A 15,865-nucleotide genomic window follows, 5' to 3' on the forward strand; every position below is an offset into this window, starting at 1 on the left:
GATTACCCCCTACACCAGTGGCCTCCAGCTCCCTCCCTGTGAACATGACACCACACCGTTTGGCTGACTGTTCAGATAAACACGATAATTGAGCCCCAGTGTCCCATAAAAGTGACATTTGAATCCCATTAATCGTGCATTGTAATTTGAGCTCTTTTTCACTCAGTTCCTGAGATAGGCGTAGGGAGGCCACTAGGGGGAGTCCTAGTTTAAAAGCTCCCTGATAGCGCGTTTGTCTGCTTCGCTCAAATCCTGTAATTGTGACAACAGGTTTTTTTGCCCCTCTCGATTCGAGGGATTGAAAGGGGGATCTCGGTATCTTCCAATCCTGCCCTCACTGGCTAATCGCTTTTTGCAATTCTTTTGCCAATGTCCGAAATTTTTACAATAATGGCACCGAGTTGTAATTTCGCCTTTTGGATTTAGTCGGGTGTCAGGGCCAGCTCCACCCTTCAGTATGGGGGGTGTCCACCCTGTTTGTATTGCCCGCACCTTAGCATACATATTTCTCTCGATTTGCCGTGCCATTTTAACTATTTCCTCAAATTGTTTAGTCGTATCTTGCCCTATTTCGGGCTCTTTTAACTGAAGGGCTTTGGCTATATCAGGCTTAACACCGCCCAAATAAATTTGTTTAATCACAGCAGAGGCGTCGCTATTCACATCATCTTCGTCACTTAGTCCTGAGCATTCCAGCCAGAGTGTGACGAAGCGGTCAGTGAAGTCAGCCACATCCTCGCTTTCTTTTTGCTGACGCGCAGATATCTTTTTCCAATCTGTCTTTGGTGGATAATTTTGTTTAAGCCATCGCCAAACCCATTCCCATCGCCCTCCCCTGCCGTTATCCTCACACAATTGTTTAAGTTCTCCGACACGCTTTTCCCCTGTCCTTCTGAGGATCATAGCGGCAGTCAGGGGGGAGATACCATAAGTATCTTTTAATTCCTGAAGCGCACTCCAGGTTCGCTGCATCCCTAATTTTGGGTGCGGTACTTCTCTAGCCCACCGGTCAATATCCTCCGGTTTTGGATTTGATCGTATTGGGGATTCAGGGAAGGTAGGTGCGAGAACGGACCCCCTCGGCGGGGTGCGAGACGGAGCTAGAGTGGCGCTGTCATCAACGGCGCCAGCCCCTGCTACATCAAGTCCTTTCCCACTTCGAGTGAGAGTACAGACCTACGGGCGCCCTCCCTCTAACAGGGGAGACTCTGATCCGTCTTTATCACACTCATACCAAGTGTTATCCCAATCCGACCCCCCATCTCCATATGGCCACTGTGGGAATTGATCCCAATTATTTTCGTTTCCTGCCTGTTTGTTCCCCTGTGGGAGAGCAGGATATAACTTAGTCGCCGGCTGTAGCACATTAACCAGTGCAGCGTGACCAGGAGTTAATTCCTTCTTTAGTTTCTCATTCTCCTGTACTCCCTCTTTTCGCTTTTTTTCTAGTACCTCTTTTGCCGCGAATAAATTATCTTTCCTCTCATTTAACGCTTTTATTTTTTCTGTGAACTCCTTCTCTTTTTTATCCCATTCTGATTTCTCCTTCATGCTAATCTGCCACCTCAGGTGTCGGCCGATCACCAGGGCTGCAGCTAAATCTTTGTTTTTGTTCCAATGTTCATACGCTTTTTTACAGGCATCTTCGCCCCAAACTCCTTCTGACAGACTCAGCTTCATCCTATATTTCTCTTCCCTTTCAGTCAATTTACACTTTTCCGATATGTAATCAGATACTTCCACCACTTTCTCAAACACCCAATTAGCACACATGTTTGGTTTCTTTAAGATTTACTTTTGTCGTGTGTGAGGTAACAGCTCATTCAGTAGGGGGATGTTTTCACTTGGAAAAACCTGTGCATTACTGCACTCATTCAGCTAAGGGCGTCTGTTACCTCCAGATCTAAATGCCTCTCCGAGACTTTAGAGAGGGCTTACACCGCACTGTTCACAGGTAAGAAACGAGACCTCGAAAACCCCCTTTCTTGATCAGTAATTCACCATCCCCAGAACGCCAGCATCGCTGCTTTTGCCCCGGGGTGGACTTACGCACTGAGCTCAATCAGGGCGATTCTCGGGTCTCAACGTCCTTTAAATCCTGCTACTTAATGCTTTGCTCTTTTATTATGAGGTGTGTTTATGTTAGTGTCGTGCGTGTGTATATGTATTTCACAAACAAGGAAAACACCAAAAACATACATACATATATATATATCTCTTCTACTCCTGTTTCCTTTAAAACAAAAAAACCACGCCACGCCAATCTGTGCACAATCAAGGCGTAGCTAATCTCAGGACCCCGGGCGCAATTAAGGCCCACACCAATCCTGGATTATACGTGCATTTAATGCACCACTCCAGAACCCCGGGCGCAATTAAGGCCCACACCGATCCCGAGCCACAGAACTCCGGGCGCAATTAAGGCCCACACCGATCCTGAGCCTCAGAACTCCGGGCGCAATTAAGGCCCAAACCAGTTCTGACCTTCAGAACTCCGGGCGCAATTAAGGCCCACACCAGTCCTGAACTTCACGGTAAGGGTCCAAAACCCGTTCAAAAACTCCACGCGCAATTAAGGCATATACCAGCTTCGAACGCCTGTACACAATACCGCGGAACCCCTGCCAGACCAAATTCTGGGCTTACAGCAAACAACCCATTACATACACCGGTGTCTTCCCCGGGCCAGAGGAATTCAGAAACTCACGTTTACTCCGTCATCTCGGGCGATTCTCGCAGGGAGCAGAGATTTCCCAATCGGTCAGAGAGAGTCAGGACTTTTAAATAAAAGAGGAGTCCTTACCTCTTAGTTATGTGCGCGCTGACCATCTCTCCTGCCGATGGGAAGTTCTGCGCCTTCTGGAGCATCCGCCGACTACGCCAAATTTGTTGTAACAGAAGAAATAAGGTTCTTGATCCCGAGATGAAGTAAAACAGATGAGTTTATTGCATGCAAGGAACAATAAAGCCGAAGTCTTGTTTCCCGCAAGAAACAACAAAACCGAAGTATTGTTCCCCGTACTGTTACAAACTTTTGGGTTATATAGTGTTTTCTTCTCCGTTTCTGACGTCACTCGGTCTGATGGTAAAGAGGGGGGTTCATGGTATTTGGCCAGTTTACGATGTTCTGGACAAATGGTCAGTTTAACATTACACCCAGGGGGGTTCCTAGCTTGCATCTGCAATCCTTATCAGTTAACCCCCCTTTCCTGCCATAAACCCCAGCTTGTGACTTGAAAGTCTAAACCCCCTACAGAAAGGATTAAATTCAAACCCCCGTCTCCACATCTTTCTTCAGTATCTTAATAAAGTGAAGGAGCTGCCCCTTCGCCAAGGCGGCGTGGGGCAGAATGGACAACATAATGCAACTCCTGGAAACGAATGCGGTGCTCAGCTACCAGTACATTCTGCTGGGGCTGGCACCTACCGGACTGGACAGGGGGACGCAGTTCCTGATGTGGCTGCTGCTGTCCCTCACAAAGAAAGGCCTGTGGGACGCGAGGAACAATCTCATCCGGCACAACAACAAGTGGGGAGCGAGGGAGCTGGAAGAGAGGATCCTGGCGGACCTCAGGAGGAGGATGAAGCGCGATGTTGCTAAATGGGGTTTCCCCACGGCAAAGGAGCGCTGGAAAGGCCTATGGACCCTGTACAGGGATTAATGGTTTACAGCAAGCGGTAGGGTTTGGAGGGACTCTCATAATAGCGCAAATACGCCCACCCTTGCAAGGATTGATAACGGACAATCACCGCCGTTCCACCGATGTTTTAATTTTGTGGAGTGTTATCGTGTGAGATGTTTCCTTTTGAGATGTGTTTTTTTTCGGAATAAAGTATATTTTATAAGAAAAAAAAAAGATTGTACCATAAAGATTTCCATGGAGAGGACTATGGTTTCCTGCAGGACTATGCCGGTAGGAGGACCAGGTTCCACAACTTCAAGGGGCTGTGTCGAGGCGATCCACAGTACTGTCAGGACCAGCCGTGGCAGTTTTAGGATTCCCATTCTGGAACATAGATGAGGCACATGGTACAGTTCCACTATAATTTTGAATATATTTTCCTAGCAGGACCTACAGTACAGTACCTAACTGCCTGCAGCTACAAAGGGGCACCCCCCTCTTTGATCGGGTTTGGACGTTTAACCCTATTCTGTGTTCTCCGGCGCCATTTGAGGTGGGCGATACAACCGGAGGTGGTTGCGATGCACCCACTTGTAGACCAGAGATTGCCTTCCCTTCTCAATCTGAATTCGATAAGCTACCGGTGATACCTTATCGACAATCTCGTGGGGTCCTGTCCAACTGGGTAAGTACTTCCGGGCCACCCCTGTGGGTTTGGCAAATTGGAAGTACAGGACCTTGTCTCCTACTTGGAGTTCCTGGTTAACTGCCTTTCAGTCATAGTATGCTTTCCTACCCTCTGCACTCCTTCCCAGATTGTTCTGGGCAAAAGCAAAGGTTGCCTGCAGATGTGCTCGCAGGTCTGACACATACTGATGGGCCGTAGCAGCCCCCGTCGTGCTCAGGTCCTCCACCCCATAAAGACAGTGTAGGGGAAGAGTCATCTTCCGACTTGTCATCATCTCAAAAGGTGGGACCCCCGTAGAGCAATGGGGCGTAGCTCGGATGGCCATCAGAACCAGGGGCAGCTTAATGTCTCAGTCCCTACTGCTGTTGGAGACAAACTTTTTGAGCATACTAACCACCGTTCGGTTTGCCCTTTCTGCCTGGCCCGAGGATTGAGGGTGGTAGGAGATATGCAACTGGGTCTTGACCCCAAGCATATTCCACAGGGTTGCCATTACTGTAGCTGTGAAATGGGTTCCCCGATCCGAGACCACGGTCAGGGGGAATCCCCATCGACTGAACACATGGTTCACCAACAGCACTGCAGTTGTCTCTGCCGTGTCGTTGGGTGCTGGGAGGCACTCAATCCATTTTGTGAATGCACACGTAACAGTGAGGAAATATTTGTTCCCTCTGGATGACCTCACCAGCGGCCCCACCCAATCCATTTGAAGATTGGACCAGGTGAATGTCATGCCCTTTTTCTGGAGTGGTGCACGGTGCAAGGGCCGTGATGGTTGGAACTGGCTACACGTCAGACACCCCTTTACATACGCGGCGATGTCTTGGCCCATGTGAGGCCAGAATGCCACCTGCTGGATAGTGTCGTATGTAGCCTTGATTCCCCGGTGACCCCCACAGGGTTCGTCATGAGCGTGTTGGATCATGACCCCCCGATGACAGTGGGGAACTACCCACTTTGGGACACCTTGTGTAACTGGTACACAAACCAACAACCCCTTTATAATTTTTAGGTTGTCTTTCACCTCTGCCAGCTCCTTCAGCTCCAGAGACTGGCTCAGCACCTGCTCCGAAAGAGGTTGACGCACTGGGTCAGCGATATGCTGATACATTTGCCCAATTGCTGGGTCCTGTTTCTGCATTTCCGCAAGATCGGTGTTAAAACCCTGTGACCCAAGCACTACAGATTGAGGGTCAGCTCCGACATCCTGTCTAGCCCTGCTTCGGGTGACCGCCTTGACCTCAGCCACGAATTCTGGGGGTAGCCATTCCTGCTGGAACTGCCAGGGTTCACCCTCTAAGGCGCCAGATTTGGCCAACCGGTCGGCCTCATCATTCCCGTCTTTGTCGGGTCCCTTCACCTGGGAGTGTCCCTTCACCTTCCTCCAGTAAACCATCATTCCAGCCTCGGTCGTGAGCTTGTCACTGGCCAGGAACAACTCTTTGTTCTTTACTTCCTTGCCCCGGGCATTTTTCATGCCGTTACCCTTCCAATACGGAACGTGAGACACGAAGCTATGTCGGGCGTAGTTCGAGTCACTACAGATGACAAACTGTTTAAGGCCATGTGTCAGGGCCTGCTGGAGGGTGATCAGCACCCCAGCTACTTCCGCATACTGACTAGTCTTTGGTCCTAGCTTATAGCGGGTCGGCCCACAGGGAGTATTGTCTTGCCAGACTACTCCTACCCCTGCTAGCACCTGCTGTTCGTGGCGAAAAGAGCAACCGTCAACATAGGCCATGGGTAAGCCCTGGCCCATGTTCTCATCGTAGTACCGATGATTGTTCGGTAGCTCAGCAGCGGGAATTGTTTCTGGAGCTTCCATGTCAGTGTCACAGCCGTGACACACTTGGCCCAAAGCCAGGCCCTGTCCCAGGTACATTTTCTTGCTCTGTGCATAACGTACCTCTATCTCATAGCCTTGTAGGGCCATCATTCATGCCACAATCCTGCTATTTGACACCCTGCCCGCTTTCAGTCTCTGGCTATGCAGGAATGTCACAGGTTGGTGGCAGGTTTCGATGATGATCTTTTGTCCCCCAACATAACTACGGAAGTGTTCTACCGACCAGACCGTAGACAACAGGGCCTTCTCGCAGTCCAAGAACTTTTGCTCCACTGGGCTCAGGGCTCGACTGGCATATGCCACCACCCTTCGCTCTTGGTTATATTCCTGACTCAGAGCAGCCCCAAGGCAGTGCTCTGAGAACCCTGCTTCAAGGTAGAAGACCTTATTTTTGTCAGGGTAGGCCAAGCTCGGCGCACTACCGAGTCTGCGCTTCAGCTCCATCACAGCCTGTTCTGGGGAAGGCCCCCACTCAAAGGGCACGTCTTTCTGCAACAGCTTGTGGAGGGGCCTTGCTATTTCAGCGTAATCCTCAATGAACTGCTGGGAATAATTACATACTCCCAGAAAGCTGCGCAGTTCAGACAGGTTAGTGGGCGACTTCATATTCTGGATAGCTTGGACTCTGCTGGACTGTGGCTGTATGCCTTGGGCTCCAACCAACAGTCCCACGTACTCCACTTGGGTCCTACACCACTGTCCCTTAGCCAGGGACAGTTTGGCCCCTGCACAGGAGAGCTGGGTCAACACATGCCTGATCTCGGCCATGTGTTCTTCCCAGGTCTGACTCCTCATCAGAATATCGTCCACATAGACCAGGTTGCCCCTGGCGGCTGCATCACTCATGGCTTTGTGCAGAAATATGTTGAACTCCGCTGGGGAGTTGGAATACCCAAAGGGGCATCGATTCCAGGTGAACTGCCTGTTTCCAAAGGAAAAGGCCAGTTTGTACTGGTCTGTTGGTTCTACCTTAAGGGTCCAGAACCCATTGGCCACATCCACTGTGGTGAAATATTTCGCTGTTGTCACCTTGAATAACTCCTGATCTAGGTAGATCATTGGCCATCGTGACAAAGGAACCTGTTTATTCAGCTGCCGGTAGTCAATGGTCAGACGCCATTTACCATTGGGTTTCAGCACCGGCCACAGTGGGGAGTTATAAGTGGAGTTACACTCCCTTATGATCTGACGCTCTAGTAGAGCATCCAACGTCTGCTTTATGGACTCGTATGCCGTGAGGGGAATGCGATACTGCCTGACATAGGTTGGGCGGGCGCCAGGGGCCGTTGGAATGCGCACTGTGTTCAAATCCGTCACCCCGCAGTCATAGGCGTCCCGTGCAAACACTTCCCGGAAATCCTGGAAATTCTGACGCAGCTGCTGACGCTGGCTTTCCGTTTCCAGGGCATCTGCCTTGCCAACCTGTTCCTGTACCTGCTCTAGGAACCCCGCTTTTGACGGCATGGCGGTATCCCGGGTCGTACTCTCGGCTGAGTGGTCCATCGGAACACCTGCGTGTACTGTGTACACAACCATCTCATCCTTATCGCTAAGGTCCACCCTGCACACCTCCTGGTTGCAGAATCCCTCTATTGGCATAATTGCAATCATCCGCCGGGGGTAGGTGTAGTACACCTGCTCGGTTCCCCCCTCCCTGGCCAAGGGACCAGGGAGCTGCCCCAGTACTGGGATGGCTAGTTCGAAATCATAGAAACCATTGTCAATTACCAGTCCCATGTCAGTGCGAGCAGGGATTTTGACATCTTGTTTTGCTATGTTCTGCACCAACAGGCAGGTGGCTCGGCCATTCCGTTCCAGTCTGGGGGTACAACAGACTGCTAGGTTCAGTCTGATAAACTGAGCTGATGGTTGGAAGAAAACCATCTCAGCGTCCATTCTCTGTCCCTTCTTTAGGACAAGGCGTACTGGAAACCCTGCTGTTGACGCAGGAACGATCAGGTCCGATTCGTTTCCTACCTGGCAGGCCTGAGGAATCGTCTGACCTGACCGAATGTTCTCGGGGTCACCGCTTAGAGAGTGGGCATCTGGGTCCACCCGTGTCCACAGCACACTGTTTACTGTGTCCAGCTGGGCGCCCAGTCGAACCAATAGGTACTTCCAATAGGAAGTAGTGAGCAAACTTCCTTTTTCCGATGGAGATGGAAGCTACACAGCTTCCTTTGCTCCAAATGGACCTATGAGATGGGGGTGCCCACCACAGAACCTGTGACTGCGTCACCAGGGTCACCTGACAGCTTCGCGACAGGTCCTCGAACAGACCTTCACTGATTATGGACTTCTCAGAGCTGAGGCTAAGAATTACATCATCAACCTGCACTTCTGCCACCTGGACCCCCTCCCACCACCATGGGGTGGTAGTCCTGGACCCCCTGAGGTACCAGGGTGCACAGAAAGGACTCCCATTCATTACCGGACAGGGAGATCCACTCTTCTTCAGGGATGAAAAGGGGGTGTGCTTTACCTGGCGGGTCAAGCAGCTGCTTGGAGCACTGCTCCTGTAGTTGGGAGACCGTGGGAGTGCTGGCCTGGGCAGGACTTCCCTGTAGTTTTGGAAAGCAAGAAGAGACATTTATTCTCGTCCAGAGGAACCAGGAGGAACCTCCAACTCAGCTATAGTGTTCAGTGGGCACTGTGTGATCACAGCATAACCACTGAATCCCCCTTTTTGCTGTGCAACAGGCTTAGGGTTTTTGACCTGAGCCCACAATTTTCCACGCTGGCAGTCCACCAGAGGCTCCAGCCTGTCAAGCAGGTCTTGGCCAATGAGTAGTGGCTCTGTTTTAAACCTAGAGATGTAAACAGGATGCACCACGTTCATTGGCCCGAACCTAAGTGCCACCCAAACTCGGTGTGTGATCCTGGCATGATCCTGGGTATAGCTGGAAATATCTATCTTACACGGTTCTACCTTAAGTCTGATGCCTTTTCCTTTCGCTACTCGTTTGAGCTCGCTGAGTAGATCGGCTGACATCAAACTAATTTCAGCCCCAGTGTCAATCAGTGCTTCTCTATCTAAGACGTTTTCAAGAGAAACCTTGATATAAATACGCCTTGCTTTGCCTTTCTGGCTGAGATTCCCTAAGAATTGTAGGAAGCCTGCCTTTTCTTTGACTTCAGGGGCGGGGTCAGCGCCCAACTCAGAGTCACAGCCTTCTTCCAGGCAGGAACCCTCCCACCCAATCAGATAGACTGAGGGAGGGGCTTGGGACGGATCCCCGCCTCCTCCAGTGAGAAGGGGCGTGGTCCCCCTAAGCTCATTCACACTTCCGGCATTCGGTGCGGAAGGTTTACCCTGTCCCGATCTCTCAGGCAGGGCTTGTTCAAGCCTGGCCAGGCGGGCTGCAGTTGACTCCCTTCGTCCAGTCTTATGATAGGCTCTGCCTGAGCCCTTGCCTTCCCCGTAGCGCTCACGGCGGCTCTGACGCTTAGTGCGGTCCTGCCTGCCTATTTTGCGCCGGGGCTTAGCGAGCTCAGGAACCTCAGCTGCCTCGAGCTGAGGCGAGTCGTCAACCCTGCTGGCTTTAGTGGCGAACACGGCCGTTTTAGCAGGTTTTTGCTCTGAGGAAGCAGAGACTTCAGCTCCCCAGGCTTTTTGAGCCAACCTTCTAATGTCAGACATTTTCATCGCTTTTGCATCAGTGTGCATCACAATCATTTTCCTGACTGAGGGATGCAGATTAGCAATGAATAAACCTTTGAAATTCACGTTCTCTTCGCAACCCTCTTCATTCCGCCCTGCAAAATAAGTGCGCCTAAGCCTCTGATAATAGTCGCGAGGGGCTTCAGCTTTTTCGTGCTTAATATGGTGCACAGCGGCCACGGCAGCTATGGGATCGATAAAAGCCGAAAATTCTCCGATCATTGCCTGACACAGCTCCTCAAAGCTATTACAGACCTCCGGTCCTTGTCTAGACATCCACTCGTGGACCGCTCGGCTGGTAGTTTTCCTTACTAACATAGCCTTTTCCTGTTCGGACGCTTCGGGCATAAACTGCAAAGTATATCTCAGCTCATCGATGTAGGTCTCCACATTATTCCCTGACACTGACGGGTCAAACCTTTCTACATCTTTGGCTAACTGCCTCAGGGAGTGGAGGTTAATTTTTACGGTTTCTCAGCGGGCAGGGAGACGGCCGTGATCAGGAGCAGGGGGTCTATCCCTGAACTGACTCGCCCTTGCGTTTCGCGCAGGACTCGGCGATCTCCCCCATGCCGATCCGACCACAGACCCTGGCCGGGAGAAACCTCCTCCCGGCGCGCTGGGTGAGCGCTCCGGGCTGCTAGGTGGGCTGGCATGCAAGTGGGATCTAGTCTATTTTGCTTCCAGTACGGCAGCATCTGACTCCTTTTGCCTTTCCTGTCTGAGCTCATTTAAACTCTCAATTTCTTTTTCTTTTTCTTTCAAGCTCGCTTCCAGGTCTCTCCTAGCTACCTCAGCCGCAGTTTCTCTAGCAGACAAGTCATCTAATTTACCTAAAACTTCCCTGAGTCAGTCTTCACTTTCCTCATTTTTCACTCTCTTTTCTCTGATTATATCCAACAACTCAACTCGCTCCGCCTTATATCTTTCTAGCGTTCCCTGAAGCTTTTGAAACTTTGTCAGCTCGGACAAAGACAGTTCCAGCTGTTTAGCTAGATTTAAGGTGAAACTCGATAGGACCAGAACTGCTTTCACAGACCCTCCTGTGTTAAGCTGGTTCGCTACCTTAGCTACTAAATCTACTTGCAGCTTCTCAATATCATCAAAGTTCAACTTTTCGATACCACTCCAGTAACCAGGATTGTCGTCGCTAGAAATAGTACTTATAAGCGACTCCACTTCAGACATTTTAGCAGCCATTGTCATTACGTCTGTAGGGAAAACCGGTTCAGGGACGCCAAATATGTAATCATAGTGGCTCTCTGAAGGCACCAGTTCTGTAGGGTTTGGGCATTTACTGAGACAATTATTAATTGTAGCAGTAAATCACAAAGTTGATTCTTTTGATGGCTTTAGAATCCAACCATGCGATATAACTCAAACAACGCACACACACAGGTACTAATACACGAGGATACATTTATTAATACATAGAATATGCATATAAACCTAACAGATCTTATCGAGAGGGTTATCAGAATACAAAAGGTATATATTCAATCAGTTACAAAGTGTTACACATATCAAGAGGACATACGTTCAGTATATCATTCATTAAGACCGTTTCATAAATGAACTTGGTTACAACTTCTACATTAGATACTCAAAACAAGTACATAACTCTTAGGAATTAAATTGATATCAACTGGTTGGGATAACAATTGAATTCTCGAGCTGTAATGCATTGAAGTTGAATACTCATCCAATCTTTGGGGATTCAGATCTCCTGCGGACTCAAAGAAACAGTTGCAGGCTGTTGCTGTCCAATCCGCGCTCTCTGGCTCCGTGCCAGGCTGTGCTGTGCGGCTTGCGACGGTGCGCTGCTGATGCTCACTGTTGGCTTTAACTAGCAAAGTTTGTGCACAGGAGAAAAGATGACTGTGGGTCCCAGCAAATCAGGAAGAGGACCGGTTCATTCCTGATGAAGAGCTAGTTCTGAATAGTGATTCAGCTGTCCACAGTTCCGACCTGTTCACAAGGCCTGCTGCTGGTTACTCTCTGGCAACCTCCACTCTAGACTCTTAGAACAAAGGAAGGTTCTGGCACTCGGACATACTGGCCGTTCCATGGTTGTCCGGGCTGAGTCTCAGGATGGTCAGGAGGCGCGCTGCGAGAATGTCCTGCCCTTGGGATTCTCCTTTGAATTCCCTTTAGAATTGTTGAATCTGAATCTGAATCTGAATCTTGTTGAATCTTCCCTTCTGAATCTGAATCTCCAGGCTCTCTGTGTTGCCTGTTTTTACCTGGAGGAACTTCAGCTCATTGATTGGCTGAAAGTTCCATGGGCATCAGAGTCCCATGTGGGTTACTCGGCCCTACCAGTCCCTGATTGGTTGATCAAGGTGAGATATGAGTCACTTACTCCTGACACTTAGTAATGCAGTCCAGATGTCCAACTGGCACTCCCTAGACAGATAGGCGCCAATGGATGACCATTGATCATGATAGCCAGGCTTAGCTAAGTGCATCCCCCTTTGGGAGCTGTCCTTATCAAAAGAAAACATCTTGCATGAATTGTTTCTCTATGGCTGCACCACAGAGAAATGGGGCCTCATTTGGGAAGGCTCAGAACACTTAATTCTTTCTATTAATAAGCCTCACCGCTACACGTCAGAGAAACTTTAAGAGTATTACTTTTTTTTTTCTTTTTCCAAAATACAGTATGGAATCTAGACACCCGAGCAGATGGATTTCCAATCAGCACACGTTACACTAAACGCTAGAAAACAGGGGGATTTCTTTACGCAGTTATCAGCACACCCGGTATTCGCGTATAGAAGCCGCGGTGCTGTGCTGAACTTCAGTTATTCTGTGCGACTGATTCTCATTTCATTCTAAACTCGCCCACCCAGGGACGCCATTAAATGTAATGGCTTGATGGGTTTACTGAGACAATTATTAATTGTAGCAGTAATCACAAGGTTGTTCGTTGGGGCTTTTAGAAAATCAATCGTCAGAACAACTAACAACGCACACACAGGGGTTCAATACACTAGATACATTTATTAATATAAATTGTGCACCAAACATATACTAGTCTGCCTGGATACGAGTGGCAGACCTTACTGTGAGGGTTATCAATATACAAGGTATATAATCCCGAAGAGATGCAAACACAAAGAGATACACAACAGAGAATATATGTCAATATATATCGTTCGGTTACCAAATCGCTAATCAGTGTTATTACCCACTGTTACTCTAAACTCGGAAGTAAATACATTACTCATGAATTAAATTGATAACAACTTGTGTTGAGGTACAATTAAATTCTCGAGACGCAATGTAGAACATGGGGTTTACTTATCCACTGTGTATGGATTTGGAATTTCCCGGCACGAACACCAAACCAGCTGACAGGCTCTGTTGCAGCCTCTGTTCCAGCGGTTGTCCAATGGGCGTTGTCCCGGCGTCCTCTGGCTACCGGCCAACCAGTCAAGGTGCAGCTCGGAGTAGGACGGGCGGAGGAATCTGACTGAGGCGCGCAGGGCAGTCGTTGCTCCGAGGGGATCTACCAGCAGTCCGGCTGGCTGGTAGAAAGTCTCTATGCACAGAGTGTGACCGCGAGTCCTCACAAGTCACTCTTGTGCCTGGGAAGAAGCTGGTTCGTTCCCGGTCCAGCACTGCTTCTGAATAAGCTATTCAGGTTGTCGACGAGGGTCCAACTGTAGGGTCCAACTGTCCAACACAAACACAATCTGTGGCGTTAAGCGTGACATAGTCTTGCAGGCATCGTGCTGTCTCACTGCAATACTATACCGCTGGAGGAAACAGTCCATCTGGCCATGAAACTCATTTGAACGTCTAGCTACAGCAACTAACAATATCATGATTTATTCAGGATGTGTGGAATCAGCACGTCCCGGAGACAGCTTCCGAAATCGTGAGCATTCTCTGGTGGTGTCCTGCAGGGCACCTCTGGGCGTGCGTTGGTGGTATAGTGGTGAGCATAGCTGCCTTCCAAGCAGTTGACCCAGGTTCGATTCCCGGCCAACGCAGTGGCGATTGGTTTCAAATGCTGTCATGAGCCTTGGATTGTGACTAGCAAAGCGCAGCCTTTTGAAAGAGCTAAAGCACTGCAAAACGGAATTGAAGGAGAATCTTACAGGGGATTCTGAGCGGTGTCTGCATACACGCAGTCCGATACGGGTGCTGAAAGCTTGAGCTACTCTCAATGTCATGCTGCCTTGCCCCAGAGTAAATCTGTTACATTGAAAGAATGCTTCTGGCAGGTTCAAAAAGGGACCCTTGTTAATTGGAGAAATCAATGATTTCGAATGAATTCTGTATGCGTTAAAAGACAGCTATACACAGAAAACATGCAGGACACTGCTCATGATGTTTCCCGAGCCGAAACACAGTGCGTTTTTCCAAGCCATCTGACAAAGCCCGCCCACTGAAAACTGCAGCAGATCGTGTAAAGACGTTCAACTTTGTAACTACTGCACGCACAGGAAGCAGAATAAATTCCTCTTTTCCGGTTTTATTTATGCGAACCATAAATAAACCAAATAAACCAAGTTGCAAGAGGCCCGCACCCACAGCACAAATTGCGCAGCCTAGGCCACCTCCTCGCCCTGCACGCCACCGCCTCCTGCTGGGCCCACTCTTTCGCACACTCACACGCCACACTAACACTCAAAAGTGTGGGCAAAACAAGAAAACGAGCGCACCGTTTCCTACACATCTGCAGTCACCGTTGCGCATTCGCAGCATGTCCCGGGATGCAATTCGGCCTCATTTGCATAACTCCAGACCGGCAGATCGCCACGCAAGCTCGCGACGTGTGCCTGCCACACACCGAACAAACCTTTTCAGCAATTTCCAAAAAACGGACCTGCTCGCCTGCCCACAAGGCTCCGTCTCTTACCTGCTCTCCAGAGCCTGCTGCCTTCTGTGCTTTTCTCTCGGCACCGCTGCAGCGCACACAACTCCTGCAGCGGGAGGGGGGGAGAAAGTTCCCGCGCTCCGCCGCAGGGAAGGCTCGCTCCGTGCGCACACGTCCTTTCGATGCCAGTTCAACAAGTGCTCCGCATTAGCTGCGTCGGGGCTCCGGGGTGTCGCACCTCACCTCACCTCACCTCGCACTGCCCCCTCCTTGAATGTCTGCCGCTGGGCATGCCCCACTCTCCTCCGCCTTATCTTATCGCGTGTGAGCACCGACAATGGCCACAATGCCGGGGAATGGCACCTGTAAATTAATTCTCTTCTCTTGCAGCCTGAGATCATGTCCTTCTTTTGGCTCCCTCCAGTTCTGATAAAAAATCTCACTCTTGCTAATTGAGGCATTGTCAGAGAGGAGCAGGGTGACGTCATCCATGTATAGAGATGTCTTTACCTCTCCTCCCCCACTTCCAGGCACTGGTATCCCATTAATGGCCTGATCCTGGCGCAAGGCACAGGCTAAGGGCTCCATAGCCAAAACGAATAACAAGGGGGATAATGGGCAGGCCTGCCTCACCTCTGAACAGACTTCAAAGGGGTGTGATCTATTGCCATTAACCATTACTCTGCTGTTGCTACCTGTGTACAGCAGGTTAATCCACTTTCTCATGATGGGGCCAAAATTCATGTGCTCAAGTACCAATGTTAAGTACTGCCGGTTTAGGCGGTCAAAGGCCTTTTCTAGGTCTACACCTAAAATGCACAGAGGGAGGGAGCGATCCTCTGAGTACAGACAGACATCCCTCAACAAGGCCAGGTTGTCGCTCATCAGGCGTCCTGCTATCCCACAAGTCTGTTCTTTCCCTACCAGTGAGGCCACTACATTTTGTAGGCGCAGGAAAAGGGCTTTGGACAGGATCTTAGTGTCCACGCCTAACAGGCTGAGGGGTCTCCAGTTCTTTATGTCATTCTTTGCTCCTTTCTTAAACAAGAGAGAGATAGTGCCTTCTCTTAAGGAGTCAGGCAGCAATTCTGTCTTATAGCTTCCCTCGAATAGGAGCAGTAGCGGATCCTGAAGCAGATCCCAAAAGGTGCAATAAAATTCTTTAGGGAGCCCGTCAGCACCCGGAGTTTTCCTCTTCTGTAAGCTCTCCATAGCCTGT

At 49.8% G+C, this 15,865-nt stretch overlaps 1 non-coding gene across 1 annotated transcript; it reads left to right on the top strand.

Moving 5' to 3' along the window:
* Nucleotides 1-13,744: 13,744 nt before the first annotated feature.
* On the top strand, nt 13,745-13,816 carry trnag-ucc (transfer RNA glycine (anticodon UCC)). The gene has a single exon. It is a non-coding gene; the product is annotated as a tRNA-Gly (tRNA).
* Nucleotides 13,817-15,865: the final 2,049 nt, after the last annotated feature.

This window comes from Lepisosteus platostomus, unplaced genomic scaffold (genome assembly GCF_059453375.1).
Source record: "Lepisosteus platostomus isolate fLepPlt1 unplaced genomic scaffold, fLepPlt1.hap1 Scaffold_54_H1, whole genome shotgun sequence".
In the NCBI taxonomy this organism is placed as follows: domain Eukaryota; kingdom Metazoa; phylum Chordata; class Actinopteri; order Semionotiformes; family Lepisosteidae; genus Lepisosteus; species Lepisosteus platostomus.